Below are 15,188 nucleotides of genomic sequence, written 5' to 3' on the forward strand. Positions count from 1 at the left end.
TGAGAGAGTTTACAAGCCCACTAACCTGGGTTCTTCAAAAATATCATAATCATGAAAAACAAAAAGTGTAAGGTGACTGTCTTAAACTAAAGGAATTTAAAGAAATATGAAAAACAAATATACTATTAGAATATTAATCAGATACTGAGTTGAAAATTTAAAAAGAACATTTGGGGCACAATGGGGTAAATGAGTATGGATTGTGTATTAGCTATTGCTATATTAATATTAAATTTCTTGAGTGTGATTATGTCAGAGTTACCTGCTGAAATACTTAAGGGTCAAGTGTCTTGATATCACCATTGCAGTTTCTTTTTTGTTTGTTTTTTAATTTCATTTTTAATTATAATGTATACAAGTAAATGTTCATTTTTCACTACTTTTGAAAGTAAAGAGTAAGGTCAGTGATTTTGTTTTTGCTTTTTTAATTAGGGCTGCTTGGGAGGGATGGGGACCTATGTAATGAGAGCTGGAGTCCACTGCAGTTTTGAAAGTTACTTTTTTAAAAGGACGTGGAGAGAGAGATATGGCAAAATATTAACAGTCGGTGAATCAAGGTAAAGGTTATATGGGTGTTTGTAATATTATACTGTCAATTTTTGTTTCAATTTTTTCAAAATAATATAGGAGAAAATTCTAAAATTTAAGCCAAGTCTTGATCCAATTTTCACAAATCCCTTATTATTAAGGTCTATGTCCCTGAAATTTAATTGCTTTGAATTCTGATTACAACCTCCTCATACCAATCTTTTCTTTCTAGCATTAAAAGTGAAGTGATTTTTAAGAGAAAATACATACAACAACCACACTTATTTTAACTACATTTCCATGATTCCTATCCAAGTCATTTCACCCTGATAAATTCCTACAAGTGCCCAAATGTAATCTCAACCACAGTCATTTTCCCTAATGTTTCCTTTTGACATCTTTTTAGGTTTCAAGAGACTACTTCTGTTGACTGGGGTAAAAGAGGAGCCTCTAACTACTTTGGCAATAAGTTAATAAAAAATAAATAACTTACTTTTTTAAAAGCTTTGTTTCAACTTCCCCTTTCTGAGCCATATTTTCTCCTTTCTGTTTATCTCATTCCATCAGGATCACATATCAAACCTGGTTTTGAAGAGAAAGAAAAGGAAAGTTCTACATTAATCATCTTCCAAAAGAATTAGGGGAAAATAGAAGTTGAGAATACAGACGTGTCTCCAAGTATATCTATTAGGACCTAAAGAAACTCTTTAATTCCTCATTTTTTTAAAAAGCAGCAACGCTCTATGATATCACTTTTTAAAGAGCTATGTTGCAGCAATTTAAGGAATATGGCTCTCATTTTCTACATTTACAGGCTTCAATGTAATTCTTACTGGTAAAATATGTCGAAATTATATACACATATTGATAAAGTTTAAATTGTCTAGATATGTATATGGTCTTTGAAACATTCTCTTTTAATTTCAGGTTTTCAAACATTTCAGAAGTGAATATTTTCCTTCTCTAGTGCATTTTCTGAAATAATAACACTTCAGCAGAACTCAAGTAAATTTTACAAGTATGTATTCCTCTAAGATTTTTTTTCTTTGCTATTTAAGGCCCTCTCCCATCCCACAAATGGCCTAGTAGCTATAGACTCATATATTAAATATACACATATATATATAACTATAAACCCTCTTAATGTATTTATATAAAGGCACTCCAACATAATGGATAAAACAGGTGAGCTACTTTTAATTTTATCATGGGAAATATGTGAAATTAATGTGAAAGAAGATCAAGCAATCCTAACTCTGTTTCTTATTGGAAAAACACTCTAGATGTTTTGTGAGAAGAGAAAAATCTCTATAGGATAGAACTGTAACAGAACTTTTATGTAAAGCAGTTTTATTTGAAATATACTGTCCCAGACAGCAATGAAGAGAAAAGTTTTAATTCAAAATGATTCCAGGCTCAGTCCCTTCTGGCCAATGATTTGATTTCAGTAATGCTCTGGTTGCCTCTGCCTAGCACTAGCTATTAAATATAGTGCTGTGCCTTTTAGAAAACTTTTACTTTAGATGAGAGCCAAAAGGTAAATCTGTGCAAAATTGAACTAGGAGTTAAAATATGATTTCGAAATGGAAAAACATATTAGCTCAAATTCTGACAAATGAAAATCTTTTTGAAAAAATTAAGTAACAGAAAGTGCTAGTCAGTGTCTTATCAACCATCAATCCCATTTAGACAAAGACTGGGCAAAGCTCACAACTACCCAGGTTTTCAAATGTTTTTCCTTGATTAAATTCAAGTTTGGGGGGAAATGCCAACATTTTCTAATAACATTAAGACTAAATTCAACAAATATTTATTGGAAGTTCTGGAATAGTCACTGTATAAGGATGGCTAAGAAAAGACAGTCCGGGGACTAGAGAAGATGGCGGAAGAGTAAGACACGGTAATCACCTTCCCCCTCACAGATACATCAGAAATACACCTATACGTGAAACTGCTCCTATAGAACACCCAACGCTGGCAGAAGACCTCGGACCTCCCAAAAGGCAAGAAACACCCCCACGTACCTGGGTAGGGCAAAAGAAAAAAGAATAAACAGAGACAAAAGAATAGGGACGGGACCTGCACCAGTGGGAGTCGTGAAGGAGGAAAGTTCCCACACACTAGAAGCCCCTTCGCGGGCGGAGACTGTGGGTGGCGGAGGGGGGAAGCTTCAGAGCCGCGGAGGAGAGCGCAGTAACAGGGTGCGGAGGGCAAAGCAGAGAGATTCCCGGACAGAGGATCGGGGCCGACCAGCACTCACCAGCCCGAGAGGCTTGTCTGCTCACCCGCGGGGCGGGTGGGGCTGGGAGCTGAGGCTCGGGGCTTCGGTCAGATCCCAGAGAGAGGATTGGGTTGGCGGCGTGAACACAGCCTGAAGGGGTCAGTGCAGCACGGCTAGCCAGAGGGAGTCCAGGAGAAGTCTGGAGCTGCCGAAGAGGCAAGAGACCTTTTTCTTCCCTCTTTGCTTCCTGGTAGCTAGGAGAGGGGCTTAAGCGCGCTGCTTAAAGGAGCTCCAGAGACGGGCGCGAGCCGCGGCTGTCGGCACGGACAGTAGAGACGGGTGTGGGACACTAGGGTTGCTGCTGCCGCCACCAAGAGGCCTGGGTGCGAGCACAGGTCACTCTCCACACCTCCCCTACCGGGAGCCTGTGCAGCCCGCCACTGTCGGGGTCCCGGTATCCAGGGACAACTTACCCGGGAGAATGCGTGGCACACCTCAGGCCTTTGCCGCCGCAGGCTCACCCCGTATCCATGCACCTACCTCCCCCCAGCCTGAGTGAGCCAGAGCCCCCGAATCAGCTGCTCTTTTAACCCCGTCCTGTCTGAGCGAAGAGCAGACGCCCTCGGACGATCTACGCGCAGAGGCGGGGCCAAGTCCAAAGCTGAACCCCAGGAGCTGTGCGAACAAAGAGGAGAGGGGGCGGTCTCTCCCAGCAGCCTCAGAAGCAGCGGATTAAAGCTCCACAATCAACTTGAAGTGCCCTGCATCTGTGGAAAACCTGAATAGACAGCGAAATATCCCAAGTTGAGGAGGTGGACTTTGGGAGCAAGATATATTAAAAATTTCCCCCTTTTTTTTTCTTTTTATGAGTGTGTATGTGTGTGCTGCTGTGTGAGATTTTGTCTGTAGAGATTTGCTTTCACCATTTGGCCTAGGGTTCTGACCGACCCGTTTTTGTTTTTTAATTTTTATTGTTTTTAAATTTTTCTTCTTAATAATACTTTTTATTTTAATAACTATATTTTATCCTACTTCATTTTGTCTTCTTCCTTTCTTTCTTCCTTTCTTCCTCCTTCCTTTCTCCCTTCCTTCCTCCCTTCTTTCCTCCCTTCCTTCCTCTCTTTCTTTCTCTCTTCCTACCTTTCTTGCTATCTTCCTTCCTTCATTTCTTCCTTCCTTTCTTCCTCCCTTCCTTCCTTTCTCCCTTCCTTCCTCCCTTCTTTCATCCATTCCTTCCTCTCTTCTTTCCTCCCTTCCTTCCTCCCTTTCTTCCTCCCTTCCTTCCTCCCTTTCTTCCTCTCTTCCTTCCTTCCTTTCTTGCTTTCTTCCTTCCTTCATTTCTTTCTTCCTGTCTTCCTAGCTTCCTTTCTTTCTTCCTTCCTAGCTTCCTTTCTTCCTTCCTTCCTTCTTTCATTCCTTTCTTTCTTTCTTTCCTTTCTATTTTTTCCCCCTTTTATTTTGAGCCATGTGGATTAAAGGCTCTTGGTGCTCCAATCAGGCATCAGGGATGTATCTCTGAGGTGGGAGAACCAACCTCAGGACACAGGTCCACAAGGGACCTCCCAGCTCCACCCAATATCAAACGGCGAAAATCTCCCAGAGATCTCCACCTCAATACTGAGACCCAGCTTGATTCAAGGACCAGCAACGTACAGTGCTGGACACCCTATGCCCAACAAATAGCAAGACAGGACTACAGCCCCAGCCATTAACAGAGAGACTGCCTAAAATCATAATAAGGCTACCAACATCCCCAAACACACCACCAGACGTGGACCTGCCCACCAAAAAGACAAGATCCACCCTCATCCACCAGAATATAGGCACTAGTCCCCCCAACCAGGAAACTTACTCAATCCACTGAACCAACCTTAGCCACTGGGGACAGACACCAAAAACAACAGGAACTAAAAACCTGCAGTGTGCAAAAAGGAGACCCCAAACACAGTAAGTTAAGCAGAATGAGAAGACAGAGAAACACACAGCAGATGAAGGAGCAAGGCAAAACCCACCAGACCTAACAAATGAAGAGGAAAGAGGCAGTCTACCTGAAAAAGAATTCAGAATAATGATAGTAAAAATGATCCAAAATCTTGGAAATAGAATAGACTAATTGCAAGAAACAGTTAACAAGGACCTAGAAGAAATAAAGAGGAAGCAAGCAATGATGAGCAACACAATAAATGAAATTAAAAATACTCTAGATGGGATCAATAGCAGAATAACTGAGGCAGAAGAAGGGATAAGTGACCTGGAAGATAAAATAGTGGAAATAACTACTGCAGAGCAGAATAAAGAAAAAAGAGTGAAAAGAACTGAGGACAGTCTCAGAGACCTCTGGGACAACATTAAACACACGAACATTCGAATTATAGGGGTCCCAGAAGAAGAAGAAGAGAAAAAGTAAGGGACTGAGAAAATATTTGAAGAGATTATAGTTGAAAACGTCCCTAATATAGGAAAGGAAATGGTCAATGAAGTCCAGGAAGCACAGAGTCCCATATAGGATAAATCCAAGGAGAAACACGCCAAGACACATAATAATCAAACTTTCAAAAATTAAATACAAAGAAAACATATTACAAGCAGCAAGGGAGAAACAACAAATAACACACAAGGGAATCCCCATAAGGTTAACATTTGATCTTTCAGCAGAAACTCTACAAGCCAGAAGGGAGTGGCAGGACATATTTAAGGTGACGAAGGAAAAAAACCTACAACCAAGATTACTCTACCCAACAAGGATCTCATTCAGATTTGATGGAGAAATTAAAACCTTTACAGACAAGCAAAAGCTGAGAGAGTTCAGCACCACCAAACCAGCTTTACAACAAATGCTAAAGGAACTTCTCTAGGCAAGAAACACAACAGAAGGAAAAGACCTAAAAGAACAAACCCGAAACAATTAAGTAAATGGTAATAGGAACATACATATCAATAATTACCTTAAAAGTAAATGGATTAAATGCTCCCACCAAAAGACACAGACTGCCTGAATGGATACAAAAACAAGACCCATATATATGCTGCCTACAAGAGACCCACTTCAGACCTAGGGACACATACAGACTGAAAGTGAGGGGATGGAAAAAGATATTCCATGCAAATGGAAATCAAAAGAAAGCTGGAGTAGCAATTCTCATATCAGACAACATAGATATTTAAAATAAAAACTATTATAAGATACAAAGAAGGACACTATATAATGATCAAGGGATCAATCCATGAAGAAGATATAACAATTGTAAATATTTATGCACCCAACATAGAAGCACCTCAATACATAAGGCAAATACTAACAGCCATAAAAGGGGAAATCAACAGTAACACAATCATAGTAGGGGACTTTAACACCTCACTTTCACCAATGGACAGATCACACAAAATGAAAATAAATAAGGAAACACAAGCTTTACATGATACATTACACAAGATGGACTTCATTGATATTTATAGGACATTGCATCCAAAAACAACAGAATACACATTTTTCTCAAGTGCTCAGGGAACATTCTCCAGGATAGATCATATATTGGGTCACAAATCTAGCCATGGTAAATTTAAGAAAATTGAAATCGTATCAAGTATCTTTTCCGACCACAATGCTATGAGACTAGATATCAATTACAGGAAAAGATCTGTAAAAAATACAAACACATGGAGGCTAAACAATACACTACTTAATAACAAAGTGATCATGGAAGAAATCAAAGAGGAAATCAAAAAATACTTAGAAACAAATGATAATGGAGACACGACAACCCACAACCTATGGGATGCAACAAAAGCAGTTCTAAGAGGGAAGTTTATAGCAATACAGTCCTACCTTAAGAAACAGGAAACATCTCAAATAAACAACCTAACTTTGCACCTAAAGCAATTAGAGAAAGAAGAACAAAAATCCCCCAAATTTAGCAGAAGGAAAGAAATCATAAAGATCAGATCAGAAATAAATGAAAAAGAAAGGAAGGAAACAATAGCAAAGATCAATAAAAGTAAAACCGGGTTCTTTGAGAAGATAAATAAAATTGATAAACCATTAGCCAGACTCATCAAGAAAAAATTGGAGAAGTCTCAAATCAATAGAATTAGAAATGAAAAAGGAGATGTAACAACTGACACTGCAGAAATACAAAAGGTTATGAGATTACTACAAGCAACTGTATGCCAATAAAATGGACAACCTGGAAGAAATGGACAAATTCTTAGAAATGCACAACCTGCCGAGACTGAACCAGGAAGAAGTAGAAAATATGAACAGACCAATCACAAGCACTGAAATTGAAACTGTGATTAAAAATCTTCCAACAAACAAAAGCCCAGGACCATATGGCTTCACAGGTCATTTCTATCAAACATTTACAGAAGAGCTAACACCTATCCTTCTCAAACTCTTCCAAAAGATAGCAGAGGAAGGAACACTCCCAAACTCATTCTACAAGGCCACCATAACCCTGACACCAAAACCAGACAAAGATGTCACAAAGAAAGAATACTACAGGCCAATATCACTGATGAATATAGATGCAAAAATCCTTAACAAAATACTAGCAAACAGAAGCCAACAGCACATTAAAAGGATCATACACCATGATCAAGTGGGGTTTATTCCAGGAATGCAAGGATTCTTCAATATATGCAAATCAATCAACGTGATACACCATATCAACAAACTGAAGGAGAAAAACCATATGATCATCTCAATACATGCAGAGAAAAATTTTGACAAAATTCAACACCCATTTATGATAAAAACCCTGCAGAAAGTAGGCATAGAGGGAAATTTCCTCAACATAATAAAGGCCATATATGACAAAGCCACAGCCAGCATCGTTCTCAATGGTGAAAAACGGAAAACATTTCCACTAAGATCAAAAACAAGACGATTGCCCACTCTCACCACTCTTATTCAACCTAGTTTTGGAAGTTCTAGCCACAGCAATCAGAGAAGAAAAAGAAATAAAAGGAATCAAAATTGGAAAAGAAGTAAAGCTGTCACTGTTCACAGATAACATGATACTATACATAGAGAATCCTAAGGATGCTACCAGAAAACTACTAGAGCTAATCAATGAATTTGGTGAAGTAGCAGGATACAAAATTAATGCACAGAAATCTCTGGCATTCTTATACACTAATGATGAAAAATCTGAGAGTGAAATTAAGAAAACACTCCCATTTACCATTGCAACAAAAAGAATAAAATACCAAGGAATAAACCTACCTAAGGAGACAAATGACCTGTAGCAGAAAATTATAAGACACTGATGAAATAAATTAAAGATGCTACAAATAGATGGAGAGATATACCACGTTCTTGGATTGGCAGAATCAACATTGTGAATATGACTCTACTACCCAAAGCTATAGATTCAATGCAATCCGTATCAAACTACCACTGGAATTTTTCACAGAACTAGAACAAAAAATTTCACAATTTGTATGGAAATACAAAAGACCCTGAATAGCCAAAGCAATCTTAAGAAAAAATCAGAGCTGTAGGAATCAAGCTCCCTGACTGCAGATTATACTACAAAGCTACAGTAATCATGACACTATGGTACTGGCACAAAAACAGAAATATAGATCAATTGAACAGGATAGAAACCCCAGAGATAAACCTACGCACATATGGTCACCTTATCTTTGATAAAGGAAGCAAAAATATACAGTGGAGAAAAGACAGCCTCTTCAATAAGTGGCGCTGGGAAAACTGGACAGCTGCATGTAAAAGAATGAAATTAGAACACTCCCTAACACCACACACAAAAATAAACTCAAAATGGATTAAAGACCTAAATGTAAGGCCAGACACCATCAAACTCTTAGATGAAAACAGGCAGAACACTCTATGACATAAATCACAGAAAGATCCTTTTTGACCCTCCTCCTAGAGAAATGGAAATAAAAACAAAAATAAACAAATGGGACCTAATGAAACTTAAAAGCTTTTGCACAGCAAAGGAAACCATAAACAAGACCAAAAGACAGCCCTCAGAATGGGAGAAAATATTTGCAAATGAAGCAACTGACAAAGTATTAATCTCCAAATGTACAAGCAACTCATACAGCTCAGTATCAAAAAAACAAACAGCCATAAAAATGAACAAAACTGAGTTATTTGAAGTGAGGTGGATGGACCTAGAGACTGTCATACAGAGTGAAGTAAGTCAGAAAGAGAAAAACAAATATTGTATGCTAACACATACATATGGAATCTAAAAAAAAAAAAAGAAAAGAAAAGAAAAAGAAAATGGTCAGAAGAACCTAGGGGTAAGACAGGAATAAAGATGCAGACCTACTAGAGAATGGACTTGAGGATACAGGGAGGGGGGAGGGTAAGCTGGGACAAAGTGAGAGAGTGGCATGGACATACATACACTACCGTACGTAAAATAGATAGCTAGTGAGAAGTAGCTGCATAGCACAGGGAGATCAGCTTGGTGCTTTGTGACCACCAAGAGGGGTGGGATAGGGAGGGTGGGAGGGAAGGAGATGCAAGAGGGAAGAGATATGGGGATACATGTGTATATATAACTGATTCACTTTGTTATAAAGCAGAAACTGACACACCATTGTAAGGCAATTATACTTTAATAAAGATGTTAAAAAAAGAAGGAATAAGATGACTGTATTAGTTATCTATTCCAACACTTAGTAGTTTAAACAACAACCAGTTGATTAGCTCACAATTCTGATAGACAGTTCCTGGTCTGGGCCAGGTTTGGCTAATCTGGCCTGAGTTTGACCATATATCTGTGGCATTTGCAAGGTCAGCTAGGACTGCCTATTCCCAGATGGACTCATCCACATGTTTTTCCATTTGGCAAAAAAATAATAGTAATTCTTACCAAAGCTAGGGTGGTTGAGGAGAAAGTGGGGAGGATGTGATCGACACTTTAAAAATAAAAAGAATATGTCTTTTGGATTTAAACTTTACACTATTATCAACTACTGTTAAATTCATTTTTATATGAGATATTTCAGTACATTTTATCCCATCTTGGTCATCCTACTGTTGCCTCATACAGCTTTTTTTGTGTGGGGGGGCAGGGTGAGGGGGGAAGGAGAGGAATTATGCAAGACATTTAAGTTCAGATTAATAGAACCCTTTACCCTTTCAACACATGATAATTTCTATTTCTTCAAATAGCACAGTTTCAAAAAATCCAAATATGGTTTCCCTCTTTTTTCTTCTCCATTTTCCATATGTAATTAGTTGTCTCCAGCATCCTCACCCCATTTCTATTCCCACTGTTTTCACTGTATTGCAGACCCTACTTGCTTCATACTACTGTACTATGTCCCCTCATAGTCTCATCACACCCAGGTTTACTCTTCACAATCCTGCTGTTGCCTCCAAATTAGTCCTCTTAACTCATTTCCTACTGCACACAGGTTTCTATAGCTCCCCATTTTCACCTGAATTTCTCAGCCTAGCATTAAAAGTTTTCTACACTTAGCCCCATTTATATTTCTAAACTGTTGTTTCTCATTGTTCTATGGCATCAACACTATACATCAGTCAAAATAGAAGACTCAACATTCTTTCAAACTCCAAGACACATTTGGTCTTTCCTCCCACGTGGAATATCTTCCCTGATCTCAAAAATCCCAAATATCCTTCCACATCCAGTTCATAAGCTAGCTCCTATTTGAAGCCTTTCCCAATCATCCTAGTTGGAAATTCTCTTTCCCAGAATTATGTTAGCAGTTTGTTTCACCATCATGATATTCATTTGTGTTATAGCTATTTAAATACATATTTTATTTTCTTTAAGAAGTTCTAGTTCCTTGAATAAAGTGACATGCCTTATTCAACCTTATCTTCCCCGTAATGTTTTAATACTGCACATGAACATGATCCTGCCAATTAAAGAGCTACCAGTCTAGGGTGAGAGGTGGGCATGTAAACAAATATCAAAATAACAAGTTAATTTTAGTAATATAAATATACTAGGTACAACTACACAAAGACTAATCAATTCCACTTGAATAGAACAGAAAGAGTTTCACAGAGGAGAGGTTAATGAGGCATGTTTTGAGGAATAAGCAGAAGTTTTCTAAGTAGTCCAGGGGAAAACCATTTCAAGTAGAATAACTAAACCATTCAAAGACATAGAGGCATGGAATAGTTCCATACGCTTAGAGACTCTACTATATAATGATCATTCGTGGGAGTGGTGAAAGATCAGATGCACAATTTAATTTTATTGGATTTCATGAACCAAAAAACTGTTTTCTTAAATTGGAGTCATCCTTTATTTTGCCACATAAGGACACTGAAAACAACAACAATAAAAACAATGAGCAACTACTCTTCTATTTCTTAGAATACTAAAATTACATTCTGAGATTATATCATTTTAAAAGGTTATCCTTTATGCTGAATTTAGTTTTCAGAATAGTGCTCACCCTAATATCCCACATTTCCTCATGCAATTTGTCCACAATATTTGGAAACCATTATTTTAAGTGATAAACAATGGGGTAGATATTTAAAATTTTTAAGCACGGAAATAAATCTTTATTACATTTAGACAAGAATCCTCAGAGACAAATATGGAGAATATATTGGTAAGGAGTAAGACAACCCATATTGAAAAGGTCTTAATGACAAGTGACAGATGAAGAGGGAGTATAATGTGGTGCTGAGTAGTAACAACCTTACAGAGGCATCCAAATATGGATGTTAAAATGGCCAGACCTACTGGCTGTCCATGGAAAGTGAGGACAATGTATGTTCCTGGCTTCAGCATGTAAAAATGAAGGAAAAGAGACAGATGTGTAAAGTGAAAACAATAATGAGCTTGGTTTCAGACACCTTCTGGTTATCTATTGTTTCACAACAAATTATTTCAAAACACAGTGACTTAAAACAATAACATTTATTATCTCATGGTGTCTGTGGGTCAGGAACTCAGCAGTTCTTCCCAAGGTGATACTGGGTCTGAGTTTCTCATTAGGTTGCAATTAAGATGTTGATGAGAGCTACAGGCATCTGAAGGATAGTCTGGAACTGAAGATCTCCTTCCAAACTCACCCATGGAGGTGAGTGGCAGGAGGCCCCAGTTCCTCACCTCCTGGTCCCTCCATCAGTCATTGAGTGGCCTAACAACAGGACAGCTAGCTTTCCCAAAAGCTAGTGATACAAGAGAGAGAACAAGGAGGAAGTGGCTATGTCTGTATGGCCTAGTCTCAGAAGTCACACGCTACTCTTCCCACCATGTTCTGTTCATTGGAAGTGAGTTACTAAGTCCAGCCCATATTCCAAGTGTGGGTAATTAAGCCTCAACTCTAAAAGGGAGGAATATCAAAAAATGTGTGAACATGATTTAAAACTATCACAAACATGTTGAGTTTGAGTTTCCTGAGGGATACACAAATGGAGTGATCCAATAGCTAGTATACAATGCAGAATCAAGATCTAGAGTGAGAAGACACATTTGGGGATCGTCAGCTCTCTGTGGAACTAGGAGCTGTGGATGGGGAAAACAGCAGACAAGATTGAGATTATTCTGTGTGAAGGGTGAAAGAGAAGAGGGCCAAAGGTGGACATATGGGGAAGATCTACATTAATGTCAAAAGCAGGGAAGGAGCCAGCCAGTGGAGCTGAGAAGAAAAAACAAAGAATATTTTTCATTTCCTACCATAAAATCCGAGAGAAAAAAAAATTATATTCAGAAAATATTGTGTGCCTCAACATTGGGCAACGATAGTAAATGTTAAGGAAATATCAAGTGAAATAAGGATTTAGGGTTATCCCTGAATTTTTCCTTCAAGATAAACTTTACTGAATGTCTCATAAGGAGGCAGCAAAGTAGAAATTACATTTTCCAACACACATAAAAACTTTCCAAAATTCCTCCTCATTCACTTCTCTCCCCAAAGTCCTACACCTCATGCTTACATCTCTTCTTTTCTTTCTCTCCCTCTCACAAAATTAAAAATGAAAACCTCCTTCAAACTCTTCTTCTTCTAAGGTATTTTATTCTTACTGGATGTCCATGCATTTTCTTCTTTCTTCCAGTTCTATTGTGGTATAATTTCTATAAAAAAAACTATATAATTAATCTACACAATTTGGTGAGTATACACACACACACACACACACACACACACACACACATACACACTCCTGTTACCATCACTATAATCAAGATAATCAACATCTATCACCTCCGATATCTTTCTTGTGTCTCCTTGTTTGTTTTTTTGTATTGTGGTAAGAACACTTAACATGAGACCTACCCTCTTAACAAATTTTTAAATGCATAATTATCTTATTGCTAATTGTAGGCATTAGGTTGTAGAGCAGATCTCTGAAACTTACCTTGTATAACTGTCAATACAGAGTTTATTGTGGGGGGGGTAGGGATAAATTGGGAATTTTGGATTAACAGATACATGCTACTATATATAAAATAGATATACAACAAGGACCTACTGTATAACACAGGGAACTATATTCAATATCTTGTAATAATCTACAATGGAAAAGAATCTGAAAGGATGCAAAAGGATATATATAACTGAGTCACTTTGCTCTACATCTGAAACATAAATCAACTATACGTCAGTTGAAAAAATACAGAGTTTATTAGTGACCATTTTTCAGTTTCAAAGCTCTGGAGGAGATTGGAGACAGGCTGCAGATATGTGCACAGTGAATGGAGAATGAGGAAGTGATATTGTTGTTCTTGCAAGAAATTTAGCTGAGAAGCAAAGGAGAGAGATGGATCTATGTACAAAAGTTTTGTTGCCCTTCATGTTTGTTTTTTGCTTTACTTTTGATTACAAAGTTTTCAATCATGCAATAAGTTGAGACTAGTATAATGAACTTCACATACCCATCACCTAATTTCTTGTCTCTTTGGTAACTGCATTTCCTATAAACTGTAGGCACATCAAGAGACTTGAGAACACATGTGTTTTTCTAATATAGAGTTCTGAGCATAATCATATGAAGTGAAGGTCAATAAAACTAGAGGCTAAAAACTCAGAAAGGAAAATAGATCATGAATATTAGGTCAGTTTTCATGTAATTCTTTTACATTTTTCCTGATGTTATTCATGTTCTGTAAGTGATGAGATGCTACTGGGAAGAGGAATAAGCATGGGATTTTGAGTCAGAAAACCTATATGAAGATCCTGGCTACAATATTTATCAGCCCTATGACTTTGGTAAAATTGTTTAACATCACCAATTTGAGATTTCTTATTTATAAAATGCTGGTGTCAGTAAAAGGAGAGTGCAGTGTGATAATACTTATGTTAAAGAGTTCTTTGAAGAAATAAATTAAATAATGTAAACAGAAATATTTGAAAAACCTAAAGAACTATACTAAGCCTACTTACTATTCACATGCATCAAGCAAAACTGGGGTTCAGGATAAGTATGCTATGTAATATTGTTCAGCTAGCAGTAAGTGAAAGAGTCTGAATGCTGCTCATCCCATCCCAAATTCAGGGCTCTTTCTATTTTACTATGCTGTCTTTCTTGCTTACAGTTGGTACTCAACAAATAATTGCTAAATTAAAGCAAAAGATAAGCATGCCTGAAGGAGTAAGAACAAAGATCCACATACCAGGGTTGTTTCATGGTCTAGAAACTTCGGGATTCTAAACACCAAACCCTAAAAAAGTTTTAATATCTCTGTTGGTTAAGGCAACCCTAGCTACTGGAATAAACAGAAGCAAAATGTTTGTGAGTTAACACACTAGGGGTTTAATGATAGGAGAGTATCTTCCAAATGATAACTGACAATTTCCTATAGGTTCACATTCTCTTGGCAAAATCTAGTTTCTTGGCTATGGGTGAAGGGAAGTGGGTAAAGTATAACGTAAAGCTTGGCTGAGCAGCAGCTTTACATCAGTAACTCAGGAGAAAGGATCAGACCAAGATTATATGTTAAAAATCAGCAGCTCTGGTTTTCCAAAAACATTGTCACCAGCATCCTTGTCATCAGCATCCTCTAATTAGAGCACTGATCTACGATGGAATGGCCAAGTGAGCTGGCATCACTTCACCTCTCACTCTCCATGCTCCAGTCACCCTAAATGTCATTCATTTTCACTCATACACCAGTACTGTCTTCCACAACAGATCCAATCCATATACTAATTCCTCTGCCTGGATTTAATTGACCTCTTTTTCTCCTGGACCACCAGATCTTCTTCATTCATCAAATATTCCTAATACATCCTGAACTTGTCATGTCATAAGTGTCACTATACTTACTTTTCTTTTGAACAAATTATAGCCTTCTGTAGAAGTTTCAAAAATAGTTCACAGAGTTTCCCTATATTCCTCAATTAGTTCCCCTAATGTTAACATTTTTAAACATTCTTTAAAGTTCTAAGAAGGGCAATAATTTTCAGGAGAGCCTGTCTGCCTCATTCACTGCTGTATCCCTAATGCCTAGCAAAGTGCCTCACC

General features: G+C 37.8%; 1 long non-coding RNA gene across 1 annotated transcript in view; it reads right to left on the reverse strand.

The window, feature by feature from the left end:
- Positions 1-1,110, reverse strand: part of LOC136794273 (uncharacterized) — a 173,003-nt gene extending 171,893 nt beyond the window's left edge. Inside the window, exon 1 of the long non-coding RNA XR_010840820.1 lies at positions 1,022-1,110. This is a non-coding gene — a long non-coding RNA (uncharacterized lncRNA). The remainder of the gene's footprint in view (positions 1-1,021) is intronic.
- Between the last annotated feature and the right edge of the window lie 14,078 nt (positions 1,111-15,188).

This window comes from Kogia breviceps, chromosome 5, assembly GCF_026419965.1.
Source record: "Kogia breviceps isolate mKogBre1 chromosome 5, mKogBre1 haplotype 1, whole genome shotgun sequence".
Lineage (NCBI taxonomy): Eukaryota > Metazoa > Chordata > Mammalia > Artiodactyla > Physeteridae > Kogia > Kogia breviceps.